This window comes from Notechis scutatus, chromosome 1 (genome assembly GCF_049901735.1).
Source record: "Notechis scutatus isolate UNSWTSFEM ecotype Mainland chromosome 1, rNotScu1.2, whole genome shotgun sequence".
NCBI lineage: Eukaryota > Metazoa > Chordata > Lepidosauria > Squamata > Elapidae > Notechis > Notechis scutatus.
The window spans coordinates 326,490,825-326,506,027 of record NC_142009.1 but is presented as its reverse complement, the minus strand read 5'-3'; the positions used below and the strand labels follow the sequence as shown (position 1 = coordinate 326,506,027).

General features: G+C 42.2%; 1 protein-coding gene across 1 annotated transcript in view; it reads right to left on the bottom strand.

The window, feature by feature from the left end:
• ATP8B3 (ATPase phospholipid transporting 8B3) overlaps nucleotides 1-12,889 on the bottom strand; it is a 96,555-nt gene extending 83,666 nt beyond the window's left edge. Inside the window, exon 1 of the mRNA XM_087952600.1 lies at nucleotides 12,748-12,889. The gene's annotated coding sequence lies outside the window, so the exon portion shown is untranslated. The remainder of the gene's footprint in view (nucleotides 1-12,747) is intronic.
• Between the last annotated feature and the right edge of the window lie 2,314 nt (nucleotides 12,890-15,203).

Sequence of the window (15,203 nt, the reverse complement as noted above, 5' to 3'; positions counted from 1 at the left end):
ATGAAAAATCGATACAATGCCAGAAAGCAACAGAAAAGAGAAACACAACAGAGAGGGAAGATCAAAAAAGTGGAATCTGAGAGATGGGGGGGCAAAAAGACCAGAATTGATAAGAAAGGAAGGGAAAAAGGAAAGAGGAGCCATAAAGGTTTAAAACAAGATGCTAAAAGAAAGGTTTTTTTCAGAGATAAAGGGTAAAATTTAAATTAAAAAAAAAAATATGATTCTGTAAAAGTACATAAGATTGTATTGTAGATATTAGTATTTGAAACTGAGTTAGAAAACTGAAATAATATGAGTTAATAATGTATTAAAGGGAATATATAAAATGTTTAAGAGTAAATAATAGAGTTTAATTTTCTATGGAATATTGTTTTGATCATACTATAAACTCAACCCCTTTTTTATTTTTGTTTTATTATTTTAAAATGTAGTATTTTGTGCTAAGCAGAATCAGTATGGAAAGTATGTATTATTTCAAGTGTCAAATCTAGGGGAAAGATAAAAAGTTGTCATACTTCAACCAGTGATTACAGGAGAAATATTGTATTAGAAAGAAAAGATAAATAGATAATTGAAGAGAACAGACAAAAGATACAAGTATAACTATTTAAAATGAGATGAAACAAATATAATAGAATTATGAGAGTGAATAGAGGAGAGAAAATATATAGAAAATACAGAATGTTAATTAAAATATGAAACAGTATATTAAGTGAGTATGAATTTGATTTATGTCTGTATAAAAAGAGGTAACCCGGGGTAAGCCGCTTTCCAAAAAGAAGTTTTAGGTATTTATGTTTTGTGTTTTGTATGTCCATGTTTGAATTAATAAAATCTTAGAAGAATGTAAGAAGAACGTTGGAGGAGAATAATGAAATTGTAAACAAGACAGATGGATATAAAGAATGTGTACAATCTAAAGTAAAAGAAATATAATTTGAATAATAGAAGGAAAGGGAGAAATAAAGAGAAGCTGGGATAAGATATGAAGTTGAATAGATAAGGTAAACATATATATTACATTGTGCTTGTATGGAAATGTGATAATTTGGAATTATTCTGTCTTTAAATAAGATGTTTTATTGTTTTTTTCAGAAAAGATCTTTTATGTGATTACATTCTATGCTTTGTTTGTTTGTGTATTGTTTTGTAAAAATTAATAAAATTTGTTTTAAATAAAATAAAATAAATGGACCCTCTTTCCAATCAGCCTCCACCCTTCATTTTGTCTCCGGTGCCTTTCTCCCAGCTTGGAACTGAACCAGATGGATATTTCTTCCCACAGCTTTAAACCAGAGCTACCAATGCATGTTGTGATGAGTGATTTTGTTGGTCAAGTTTACCAGTTTATTGCAGGGCCTGATGCTGATCAGAGTCACCCAGCCCTAAGGCATCGATTAAAACCTGATTTAAGCATGGTATATAAAATCATACATTGCAATGTCCTACCTGTCAATGAATACTTCAGCTTCAACCATAACAACAAGAGCACACAATAGATTTCACAAACTCAAAGTTAACCGCACCAAACTTGATTGCAGGAAATACGACTTCAGCAACAGAGTGGTCAATGTCTGGAATACCAGAGAAAAAGCTACGTGGGATTAGGTTAACAACTCTTAATGCCTTTTTGGCTATGTAGTTGCAGTGGGCTCTAGCACTTAGATCATTAGAGGTGAGTATTCCAAGGTCCTTTACAGAGCTTGGGTCATCAACAAGATCTTGACTATTCAGCTTGTATTTTATTTTCTGATTTTTTTGCCAATATGTAAGACAGAGCATTTATTTGTTGAGATTTGAAGTTGCCATTTGTTTGACCACTCTGATACATAGTCAAGATCTTTTTGTAGGGTAGCAGTATTGTCTGTGGTATTGAACAGCTTTACATCATCAGCGAAGAAGACGCAATTGCTCTTAATATGATCACAGAGGTCGTTTATGTAGAGTATGAAAGAGTTGGTCCTAGAACACTGCCTTGGGGAACACCACTATTGACAGGTACTGGATTTGATAGTACGCTCGATTTTGACCATTTGTTGTCTGTTTGACAGGAATGCTTCTATCCAGTTATTCAGTTGTCCAGAGATACCATAGGATTTTATTTTTAGGAGTAGTTTGTGTGTACCACTGAATCAAAGGCTTTACAGAAGTCTATGTAGATTCGTCTATTGCTTTGCCCTGGTCGAGGTTGTGTCGTCCATATGTTTTTGCACTGTAAAGTTGCAGATAAAAGCGCAGAACACACCCAACTTGGGGCGTTGGTCAGTCAGTTTATTGCAGGGCCTGATGCTGATCAAGTCACCCAGCCTAAGGCACGATTAAAACCTGAGTCTTCTCATTTTTCTCCCAGGACTTTCACCACTTCACTGTGGTGGCTTCCTCTGGATGACCACAGTGAGAAATAAAACGCTGGATTAAGATGGGATTGACAGGGCATTCTTTGGTTTTCGTGGAGAAAAATCTATCCATCTATGAGACTGCTAGGAACCAAAAATGACTCGGCACATCTTCATAATTACCATCTTTAGGTTTTTGTGGTTAAGCTTGATTGCCTGAAAGATTAGCTAACAATGCAGTTCAGAAGAAGAAGGAAGAGAAGAAGGCTTGCAAATGAAACTAATTCTTTATTTCTTCCCTCTGCATTTCCTGCATAGCTTTCATTCATCAGTCAGTTAATGAAACCAACAAAAACAGATAGTATTACGAACAGGCAGGTACAAATCTTTAAGCTGTTTGCAAAAACAAAAAACAAAAAAAACACCTTTCAGCTTAGAATTTTCTAGAGACAAATCCAAGCCACATACCCAAAGCTGGCTTACCTACACATGCAATCGATGAGGAGGACCCTAAATAGTCAATTACAATGAACTTTCCATTAAAAAATGCTGATATATTTGGTCCATCAAACTGAAAGTAGGTAGTGATGCAGAAATTGATGATTCTGGCTACTCCAAGAATTCCTGGAAGCTTGGCATTTAGACAAATCAGTTATCAATAGATACATAGAGAGAAATCATGTTTACACCCCATTCAAGGTTGACTCAGCCTCCCGTCATTCCAAGGTGGATAAAATGAGGACCCAGATTGTTGGGCACAATAGACTGACTCTGTAAACCACTTAGAGAGGGCTGTAAAGGGCTGTGAAGCGGTATATAAGTCTAAAGTGCTAGTGCTATTCAACGTTAAGAAGGAAATAAAAAGACCAGACACATCTTCTCCAGCTAACAACATCCAGATAAACAGGGTTTAACACCAGACAAATAAGCAAGCAAGAAAACAATCAAGGAACCACCAAGAAGAAAACCACACTTGCACCAACAATGGCATGGCAAGCCGCAAGCCCCATACCGGTTGGCATTGAAACATCTGCAGGCATACAACCAAGCTCAGAGAGCATCAAGGACTCCACAGTTCTACCCTGAGCTACATATATATTCTCTTCTATTGAAGGCCAAGTTGGGAATTTGACATGTGGTACTCTCGCCCCTTTTAAAGGGTGCCCCATTGGGGAGAGTTCAGCTGAAGGATCATTCATAGGGAGCCTCTTGATATCTGGATGGAACTTTTTTTTTAATATACAGATCAATATTATTTTGATTTTAACATCAGGGAGGAGACTTTCCCCTTTTTCCTTATGCACTTACACGCTTCTCTAGTTTGGATTAATGTTTTGTCTTAATCATTGGCTGCTATCTTCAAGTTTTTCTCCATCCCTGTTCTTGATTGCTATTACTGTTTTATTTATCATTGTCGTTCTTTGAAACAATTTATATGCCACCTTTTCTCTGAAGCCACCTGAACAGGAAATTAAGCCATACAAAAAACAAAACTTCTATCAGCCATCTTATTATTCTGAAATAACACCAACAATCAAAGGTCAGTGGTTCTGAGACGTAGGAGGGAGAAGACCATGTTTTACATAGAGTCCTTAGAGTCCAGCATATGTATTTTAAGAAAGCAAAGTACAGACACTTCAGAAAGCTTCAGCACCCACCCACTGGCACACCATGACTTATATCATGCCAACCTGCCTAATGCCATGCCAAGAAAATAGGCATTTTAAAATTTGCCTAAGCAAAGCACGGGATGGATATTGAAAAGTAAATTATCAGGAAAAAACAGCTTGTAAACTTTGTCCACCTACCAGAATAAACTGAGATCGTTTTGTTGTGGAATCTGGAAAGACACTTTGTACCCCAGCTGTTCTTGGAAAATCCTCAAAATGCTCTGTCCGTGTGCAACTCAGTTTATAGGTATGAAAGCAGGATGCTTTGCGTTCTGCAGCTGTCCCTTTCATGCAGTTCTTGTCTATTGCACTGTCCAGCTTTGACATGGAAAGTAACTTCATGGAGATTATTGCCTCCAGCAATGATTAACCAGATGATGTAAACTACAAACAGTCTTAAGGAATAGAAGAATAGAACTTTATTATGGTCAAAGGCCTGTTCTGACCAAGGCTTCCTAGACTGTAACTATGCACATGCTTATTTTAAAAATAAGACTTATTTTATTGCAACGCTGGGAATTGGTAATAGAAAGCAGATAATCAGAGTTGGAAGGGACCTTGTAGGTCATCGAGTCCAACCCCCCCACCCAAGCAGGAGACCCTACACCATTTCTGACAAATGGCAGTCCAATCTCTTCTTGAAAGTCTCAAATGATGAAGCTCCCACAACTTCCGAGGGCAACTTCTGTTCCATTGGTTGATTGTTATCACTGTCAGAAAGTTTCCCCTTATTTCCAGGTTGAATCTCTCCTTATTCAGTTTCCATCCATTATTCCTTGTCTGGCCTACAGGCGCTTTAGAAAATAGCTTGACCCCTTCCTCCCTGTGGCAGCCCCTCAGATATTGGAAGACCGCTATCATGTCTCCCCTGGTCCTTCTCTTTACTAGACTAGCCAAGCCCAGTTCCTGCAACCGTTCGTTGTATGTTTTAGCCTCCAGTCCCCTGATCATCCTGCTTGCTCTTCTCTGTGCTTTTTCTAGAGTCTCAACATATTTTTTATAATGTGGTGAACAGAACTGGATGCAGTACTCTAGGTGTGGTCTTACTAAGGCTTTATAGAGTGGGATTAGTACTTCCCTTGGTCTTGATTGTATCCCTTTGTTGTACCCAATTGTTTTCATTCCCAGCCGGAATTTATTTTATGTATTTATTTATTTATTTGATTTGTCAATCGTTTACAAGATAATAGGTATAAGTATAAACATCAATAAGAATACAGGAAATAGGTACAAATAAATGGGGACAATAGGACAGGGACGGGAGGTACGATGGTGCACTTATGGACGCCCCTTACAGACCTCTTAGGAATGGGGTGAAGTCAATAGTGGATAGTTTGAGGTTAAAGGAGTCGGGGTTAGAGGATGTAACAACAGAGTCAGGTAGTGCATTCCAGGCATTGACCACTCTGTTGCTGAAGTCATACTTTCTGCAATCAAGTTTAGAGCGGTTAACATTGGGTTTGTATCTGTTGTGTGCTCTTGTATTGTTGTGATTGAAGCTGAAGTAGTCATTGAATGGTAGGACATTGTCGAATTAATCCCCAAAAGTCCCTCGAGATAAGCACCCACCTTTCTTTTCTGTGAAGTGCTGCCAATAACAGAAGTATCAAATGAACTAGAAAAAAAAACCCAACAGAAGTACAAAGAGCTTCAAGAATGACTCTGAACCGAACGAACGACTTTGCTTCCTGCAAAGGTTTTGTCATCTTTGCTTGACCTTTATACCTTATGGGAGGGGCACTCACCTCCCAGCCTTATACTCCCAAGTCGCCCCTTTTGTTTCAGCTGCTCTTGCCTTCTATTAGCTCTGCGCACACGCGCACTGGAAAAGGCTCCCCTGGGTCTTCTGCCTCGCTGCTGCCAGACTCCACTCCCAGATGGTCCTGACCCCATCTCTGCATCGGACGCAGACTCCCTGACTGGTCCCCGTTCTTCCCCACTGTCCGATTCCGCTACTATCTGCACCAGCTGCCGGTGAACCACAACAAGACCAGCAGTAGCAGTCTTAAGGAGAGAGTTTTCCCTGTCTTCTCTGTGGTTGACTGCCTCTGAACAGGGAGGTGTATATATACACATGTAATGTTTTAATCATCACAAATAAATATGGAAATGAGGATTCCCTTTCTTAAATTTGTCCTACTGAGCCATTAGCCATCAAAAGCCCTAACCCGATTTCCAACAGGTGGCCTTTGGGAAGCTCACAAATAAAGCATCAAAAGTAATTCGTATTTATAGAAGACTGCCTCTGCACATGGAAACTGCATGTGATTATTAATAACAAGGACTTGGAAACCCCAACAGATTAGACCAGGAACTCTTTCTAAATGTGAAGTGTTCGTGCCACTTTATAATGCCTTGGTAATACTGCACTTGGGGTACTGCATCTAGTTTTGGTCACCATGATACATCAAAGATACTGAAAATCTAGAAAGAGGGCAGAAAAAGAGCAACAAAGGTGATTAGGGGACTGAATGATAAAACATACGAAGAACAGTTGCAGAAACCGGATATATTTAGTGCAATGAAAAGAAGGACTAAGAGTCTATCTACTTGCACACAGACTGGAATGGTGGGCCTATCTTCAAATTCAATCGAGGCATGGTAAAGATAAGAAAGAATGGGGAATTAATATGCATGATTTGGTATTAGATAAAATTCTGTTAGGTCCAGAAGACAAACAAATAAGGAGAATTTATAAATATTTGCTGGACTATGAAATGCATGAAGAACAGGTAAAAGAAACGATGGTGCCCTGGGCTAAGGATTTTGGGTACAATATAAATCTGGACCAATGGCAATTATTATGGGAGTGGAACAAAAAATAACACTAGCCAAACCATACAGGAAAACTTGTATAAGATGTTCTACCAGTGGCATCTCCCACCTGCAAGACTGGCCAGAATGTATAAAAACCAGTCATCTAAATGTTGGAAATGTCAGCAAGAAAGGGGCCCATACTATCACGCATGGTGGTCTTGCAAAAAAAGCCCAGAAGTTCTGGCTTAAGATCTGGAAATGGTTAGAGGAAATGACGGGGACAAAAATAAATTATAAACCAGAGACCTTTTTATTGGGAATTATGTCAGCACAGTATAGTAAAGATGATATATATTTAATAATCCATGTTATTATGGCGGCAAGAATGATGTTTGCCCAGAAATGGCAGGTTAGAGAAATACCTAGCGAAGGTGAGGTGATAGATAAGATTTTGATCTGCGCTGAAATGAACAGATTAACCTTGGAAATGAAAGATAAAGACGAATCTGATTACTATATGATATGGAATAAATTGTACAGTATTTATTGGAGGGAACAGAAAGGGAGTTTGCAAAATGAATGATTCAACTGATATGTAACCGAAAGGGTTTAAAATATAAAAAGACCTAGTGTATATAAATGTATATAAGATCTTGTATGAGATATAAGGACAAAAATTTATGTCAATGAAGTCCATCACGTTCAATGTTTTTAAATATTGTAATCAATAAAATTTGTATTAAAAAAAAGAAGAAGAATAAGGACTAAGAGTGATATGCAGAGGTGGGATTCTACCGGTTCTGTCCACCTCTGTAGAACCGGTAGTTCTGAAGAGCAGCAGACAGAGAGCATACATAGAACTAGTTCTATGTCTGCTGCTGTTTTGGCCCACCTGCCTGCCCGGGCTTTTACCTGACCTTTATTTCCTGCTTTTTCAACCGCAGCTGCTTTGCACGAACAGCTGCAGTTGCAAAAGCAGGAAAAAAAGGGCTTTTCCAACCGCTGCGCACTTGCACGCAGCACTGCTCAGCTGTCCGGGCAACTCGGCAGGTTGTAAATTGCACTTGCGCGACTGCCGCGACCCAGAGCGTCAGAACCGGTAGTTATACGGGTCGGATCCCATCCCTGGTGACATGATAGTAGTCTTTCAATATCTAAGGGATTGCACAAAGTCAATCTGTTCTCCAAAGCACCTGAAGGCAGAACAAGAAGCAACTGATGGAAACTTAAGGAAGGAGGGATCCAAGCTAGAAATAAGGAGAAATTTCACAGAGAACAATTAATCAGTGGAATGACTTGCCTTCAGAAGTTGTGGGTGCGCCAACATTGGAGGTTTTTAAGAAGGGACTGGGCAGCCATTTGTCTGAAATGGTTATAGAGCTGGGGTCCCCAAACCTGGCAACTTTAAGACTTGTGGACTGGCTGGAGAATTCTGGGAGTTGAAGTCCACAAGTCTTAAAGTTGCCAAGTTTGGAGACCTCTAGTAAAAAGTCTACTGGTTGAACCGGGGGTTGGATCAGAAGACCTCCAAGGTCTCTTCCAACTCTGTTATTCTATTACTAAATTGAGAGTTGTAATTTTTGTGTGCGTAGAATAGTCTTTCCAGCCTGGTTCTACCCAACCTTGATAGCATTACAGCTCCAAAATTCCAAAGCAACATAATCAGAAGTACTGAGAATTATCCAAACTCAGCAGCAAAGGAAGAGACTGGGAAAAACTGCCATCAATCGTAAGACTAACCACAATAGGGATGGCCCAAGGGCAGACTATTGAAGCGCCTATAAGTATCCGAGTCCCTGGATCAATGCTGCTTCCAAATGCGCTTCAAGGACAGCCATCTGTAGAGCACATTACAAGCGTCCAAAGGTGAGATGACTAAGACATGAGTAAGAGCAATTATGGCAACAGCTACTGTAATAATTAACATAATTCTATTGAAAACGAGAGATTGATGCCTGCATTAGTCGGAGTTAATTACTATTTGTTTATATATTTAAAAGATTTGTATGGCTGCTTTTATCTTACAGCTTTACTCTGGGTGGCTTACAACAGCAACAAAACCCAGACTTATTAAAAACCCCAAGCCATGAAACCATAAAAATAAAACAAAATTTGTCATCTCAGTCGCCTTCTTGGAATGTCCCATAATTAACTCCAGACAGCCTCACTCTAGCCAGCACCTAGGTAAATAGCCTGGTCTTGGTGTCTATGGAGATTCTCGGTCATCCAGAATGATCATGGTTGCCCCAAAGGTGCCTTTTCAAAAGACAACCTGACTTTCTTTGTTTTTGCCTGAAGTCGTTTCACTTCTCAACCAAGAATCAATCCGAATAGAGTCGGAAGGGATCCCAGAGATCTTCAAGTCCTGCTCAGGCAGGAGACCCTGTGCCATTTCAGACAAGCAGGGGTGGGATTCTACTTGTTCTGTCTGGCTCTGTAGAACCAGTAGCTCTGAAGAGCAGCAGACATAGAACCGGTTCTATGTCTGCTGCTGCTTTGGCCCACCTGCCTGCCAGGGCTCCTACCTGACCTTTATTTCCTTCTTTTTCAACCTCAGCGGCTTTGTGTGGCACAGCTGTGGTTGAAAAAGCAGGAAAATAGTGCTTTTTCAAACACTGTGCACCCACACAGCACTGCTCAGCTGTTCGGGCAGCCTAGCTGACGACGTTCCACACACGTTTCGCAAACCGCAAAATCACTGAACTGTTAAGAGTTACACCAGTCGGATCCCATCCCTGCAGACAAGTGATTGAAACTGGACAGTCTCTTCTTAAAAACCTCCAGTGATGAAGAAGCACCCACAACGTCCGAAGGCGAATTGTTCCACTGATTAATTGTTTTCACTGTCAGGAAATGTCTCCTTAGTTCTAAGTTGCTTCTCCCTTTGATTAGTTTCCATCCATTGTTTCTTGTCCTGCTTTCTGGTGCTTTTGGAAAATAAGTTGACCCCCTCCTCTTTGTGGCAATCTTTTAAATACTGCTATCATGTGACCCCTCGTTCTTCTTTTCTCTAGAGCAGGGGTGTCCAACCTTGGCAACTTTAAGACTGCTGGCTGAGGAATTCTGGGAGTTGAAGTCCACAAGTCTTAAAGTTGCCAAGGTTGGACACCCCTGCTCTAGAGTAGCCAAACCCAAATCCTGCAATGGTTCTTCATACGTCCTTCATAGGATGGACTTCTGGTAAGCTAAAAGTTGGAGGGGGGGGGAAGCTGCTGGATGATGGGTGGGTCGGGGGAGGCTTCTAAACTCTCACTCGGAACATCTGGCAACATTTCAGGGAAGGGACCTGAACTCGCCTAACCCATCTAACAGTGGTGCGTTTCAAAACATTTCACCACCGGTTTGGTTGGCACGCTTTGCACGTGCACACACACTTTGCGTGCATGTGCCAAATGTGCCCTTTGCGCCGGCGCAGAGGCTTTCCAACTTACCTTCTGCAATCCTGCATTCTCCCTGTCGCTTCAGCAGCTGCCGCCTTAATAAAATCATATCTAGAACACTGCATCCAGTTTTGATCACCACCAGGGGTGGGATCCGACCGGTGTAACTAGCGGTTCGGTAGTTATGATTTGGACAGGTTCTGTGTCTGCTGCTCTTCAGAGCTACCGGTTCTACAGAGCTGGACAGAACTGGTAGAATCTCACCCCTGATCACCACACTATAAAAAAGATGTTGAGACTCTAGAAAAAGTGCAGAGAAGAGCAACCAGGATGATTAGGGGACTGGAGGTTAAAACATACAACGGACGGTTGCAGGAACTGGGCTTGGCTAGTCTAGTAAAGAGAAGGACTAGGGGAGACATGATAGCAGTCTTCCAATATCTGAGGGGCTGCCACAGAGAGGAGAAGGTCAATCTATCTTCTAAAGTGCCTGTAGGCCAGACAAGGAATGATGGATGGAAACCGAACAAGGAGAGATTTAAGCTGGAAATAAGGAGAAACTTTCTGACAGTGAGAACAATCAACCAATGGAACAGAAGTTGCCTTCAGAAGTTGTGGGAGCGCCATCACTTGAGACTTTCAAGAAGAGACTGGACTGCCATTTGTCAGAAATGGTGTAGGGTCTCCTGCTTGGGTGGGGGGCTGGACTACTAGATGACATACAAGGCCTCTTCTAATTCTGTTAAATCTGTTAATTTAAAACATATTTCTGCCTTGGTCTCAAATTCCCTTTTCCTGACCATTGTCTTGATTACACCTGGTCTGGGAATGTGACTCTCAGGGGACATGATGATGCCTTGTCACTATTCAGATTAACAGATTGACATATTTATCCAGAACCCCGTATGTTATCTTCTGTCCCCCCAGAGGTGAGGACCTCTGCAATTGTGCAATTTTTCTCCAAAAGAGGAAGGGAATGGATTAAATCCAATAATTAGCTCAATCCATTCTCCTGGTTTTTTTTCCACAATGGGCAAAAAAGATACTTCTGAAAAGTTCATAAGGAATGAATGAAAGGAGCAGCTTTCTTCCTAGCGTCTGCCAAGAACTTCTGATAGATTTTCTCTTCCTCCTCAACATCTTAAGATATTGAGACTCTAGATAGAGTGCACAAAAGAGCAACAAAGATGATTAGGGGACTGGAAGCCAAAACATACGAAGAACGGTTGCAGGAATTAGGTATATCTAGTTTAATGAAAAGAGGACGCGGTAGCTCAGTGGCTAAGACACTGAGCTTGTTGATCAGAAAGGTCGGCAGGTCGGTGGTTCGAATCTCTAGAACCGCGTAACAGAGTGAGCTCCCGTTACTTGTCCCAGCTTCTGCCAACCTAGCGGTTCTAAAGCAGGTAAAAAATGCAAATAGAAAAATAGGGACCCCTTTAGTGGGAAGGTAACAGCGTTCCATGCGCCTTTGCTGTTTAGTCATGCCAGCCACGTGACCACGGAGACGTCTTCGGACAGCGCTGGCTCTTCACCTTTGTAATGGAGATGAACACCGCCCCCTAGAGCCAGAAATGACCGGCATGTATGTGCGAGGGGAACTTTTACCTTTACCTTTTAGTTTAATGAAAAGAAGGACTAGGGGAGACATGATAGCACTCTTCCAATATTTGAGGGGCTGCTGGCAAAGCTGCTGAAACTTCCGGTTTGCAGGGCTTCGGCGGCAGGCAGGAATCTGCGATCGTGTGCGGTTTCTGCCTGGGCTCGCCGCTGGAGTGCCCTGAGCCAGCTGGCTTCGGGGCTAAGCCACCCCGTAGAGGTGGTGAAGACAGGGGAGGCTGCCAGAAGGGTCGAGGAGAGCCGCATCTCTCCTCCTCAGCTGACCAATATTTGAGGGGCTGCTATTCTCCAAAGGCAGGACAAGAAGCCACGGGTGGAAACTAATCAAGGAGAGAAGCAACCTAGAACTAAGGAGACATTGCCTCCAGTCGTTGTGAATGCTCCATCAATGGAAGTTTTTAAGATGAGATTGAACAGCTATTTGTCTGGAATGAAACAGGGTCTTCCTGCTTGAGCATGGAATAATAAAAGACCTCCAAGATCCCTTCCAACTCTGTTATTCTGTTATGCTCTTTTCAGCTGAGGTAAAAACAGAATGATAGTCAGTTCCCTAGATCTAGGATGCCTTATGCAAAGGATCCCTTTCTCTTGCATGCCATTCCTCTCATCAGATTTAATTATGTGCATTTCTTTTCTCTCCCTTTCACCCCAAAAGAAAAGCCACCAAGCCTGAAACCTTACTCTAACTTCACAATCCTCCATATTGACTTCTTTCGCACTTTCTCCGATTCCACACCAGCTAACAGGCTCCCTGGGCTGTTTTTCTGTCTCTAAGATACCTTAACGACAGCACCTCTGCGTCTTCCTGTAACACAACATGTTTCCCCTGGTTGCATCTTCAGCCGCCACTGGATTCTTAGGTAGGAAGAAGCTTGGAGTCGCCCAAACTGCTCTCCTCTTCCCCCTTGGGGCTCATTAGGGATAACGAGACAAATGGATCCATGCTGTGCATTGCTGGCAAGAAACATTCTCATGGCTTACCTGCCTACCTTCTTCCCTTCCTGCCAAGGGAAACGCTGTTGCCCTTCTCCAGATCTGCAGGATGCTTCTGATAACCTCAGGTGGCCTCCAAGCCGTTGCACAGAAGACCAACTTTGCCAAGGCATAGAGGCTTTTAAAAAGCAGCACAAAGAGAGCAGGAAGTAACTCACTCCACCCAACCTCCTGTTCTTGTTCTCTCCTTTATCCCTCTCTCCCTCCCTCCCTCCCCCTCTCTCTCCTGAAACCTGTCCCATGACAATACCTGCAATCTTGCTCACCGGTATACCTGAGAAACAAAATCTTTCCAATTCATGGCAAGCTATACGATATCCCCTTTCACTTCTTCCATGCTCAGTAGGAGTTTCTGCCAAGAAGAGTCCAAACACCTCGCTGTCACCCAACATGTTTTGTCCCCCGTGCCCCCCTTCCAGCTTTTCTTTGGCCCAAACCCAGTTTGAGCAGTGGGTGGTACCCAAAGCAGAAGAACGGCATCATTTCGGTCATGCTTGACCCACCAAGCTATTGAGTACATTGTTGGCTTCTGTCCCAGACCAGTTTGGCTGAGAATGCCTCCTTCCCCTCCTCTGCAGGTAGACAGACGTCATCCGATTTTATATTATAATCTTCAAAGCCTCCCAGGTAAGGCTAAACTTAATATGGACCTGAATACAAGCTAACTAATTTCACACATCGAAACCAAGGAAAAGTTAAGGGCCCCTTTCAAGTGGAGGGAGATTTTTTAGAGCTTCATGGGCTTCACGTACAGGCAGTCCTTGACTTACAACAGTTCACAGGCATGATATTCCGCTCTGGAAAAAAAATCGGGGCCGGCCAAAACCACGCGCCAAGAAATCGCTGCTCAGCTCCCTTTTCCTGCCGCTCAGTGGCCTCCGCTCGCACCGCCCGCCCGGGCTCCGCTCAGGTATCCGGCTGGGGCTGTCAGGAGTTGCTACCGCCGGCGCGGCTCGCCGCGGCTCCAGTCCCGCGTTGCCTCGGGAAGGGAAAGGCAAAACCAGGAGCCGCTGCTGCCGTTGCAAAGCACCGCCGCGGCTCTTCCTTTTGCCTTTCCCTTCCTGAGGCAACGCGGACTGGAGCCACGCAGAGCCGCGCGGCGGTAGCAACTCCTGACTCGGGCCTCCGAGGGGAGGGGAAGGAGGAGAAGAAGGGGGGGAAAGGGGGGGGCGATTCCCCAAAAAATCGGAATTCCGATTTTAATCGGAAGAATATCATGTCTGAGTTCATTTAGTGACCGTTCAAAGTTATGACGGCATTGAAAAGTGTGACTTACGACCATTTTTCACAGTTACAACCTTTGCAGCATCCCCATGATCTTTTGATCAAAATTCTGGTGCTTCACAACTGGGTTACTAACTTAGGAACTGCAGTGATTCACTTAACAACTGTGTCAGGAAAGGTCGTAAAATGGAGCAAAGCTCATTTAACAGATGTCTCACTTAACAACAGAAATTTAGGGCTCCATTGTGGTCATAAGTCGAGGATTATCTATAATTATTTTGACAATGGTTCAGAAGGGGGGGTTGCATTATCTTATTTTAGAAAGTTGTTTCCACTTCCTAATCTAACCTACTACTCTAATCTTTTTGGTGGTCTCTGAACAACTAATCAGGTCCACACAAACTGGGTATTAGGTATCATTCAAAATTTGCAGTTTTCCAAAATTCATATTGCAGTTTTATCTTTTTTTTTTTAAAGGTATATTGGAGAAAAACACCTCACCAATGCATGCATCAAATGAAACACATTGATGAAAAGAATGTGCAAAGGAAAATTATCTTAGGGATCCTGTTTGCAAAAATCACATTTTGCGCACTAGCCAGACTGACCCACAAAGCTGCATGTATATAAAGAAACACGCACCAAAATATCTATATCAGCCTTTGCAAACTCTTGAATACATTTTGATCTATTTGCAAAAATGAATTGAGAATTTAGTTCTGCCATGCCACTGGGGGTCAAGCTATTTTCCAAGGCACCCAAAGGCCAGCAAGGAATAATGGATGGAAACTGAACAAGGAGAGATTCAAACTGGAAATAAGGAGAAATTTTCTGACAATGAGAGCAATCAACCCATGGAACAGCTAGCTTGCCTTTGGAAGCTGTGGGAACTTCATCACTGGAAGCTTTCAAGAAGAGACTGGACTGCCATCTGTCAGAAACTGTATAGAGTCTCCTGCTTGGTCTAGATGACCTACAAGGTCCCTTCCAACTCTGTTAATCTGTATAATCTGTATAATCTCTCCATGGAATTGTGGCAGGAATGAATGCAGTGATTTATAACAGGAAAGTCACAAATACGCAGGCGGACTGCTATTTCATCTTGTTTCTATTTTTTTCATGGTGTGGAAGTGGTGGAAACTTGAAAATCTAGAAGTTGAGGTTCAATTCATCCCCGAGAGATTTGCCTTCCAATACAGATTTTTTTTAAAAAAAGGATC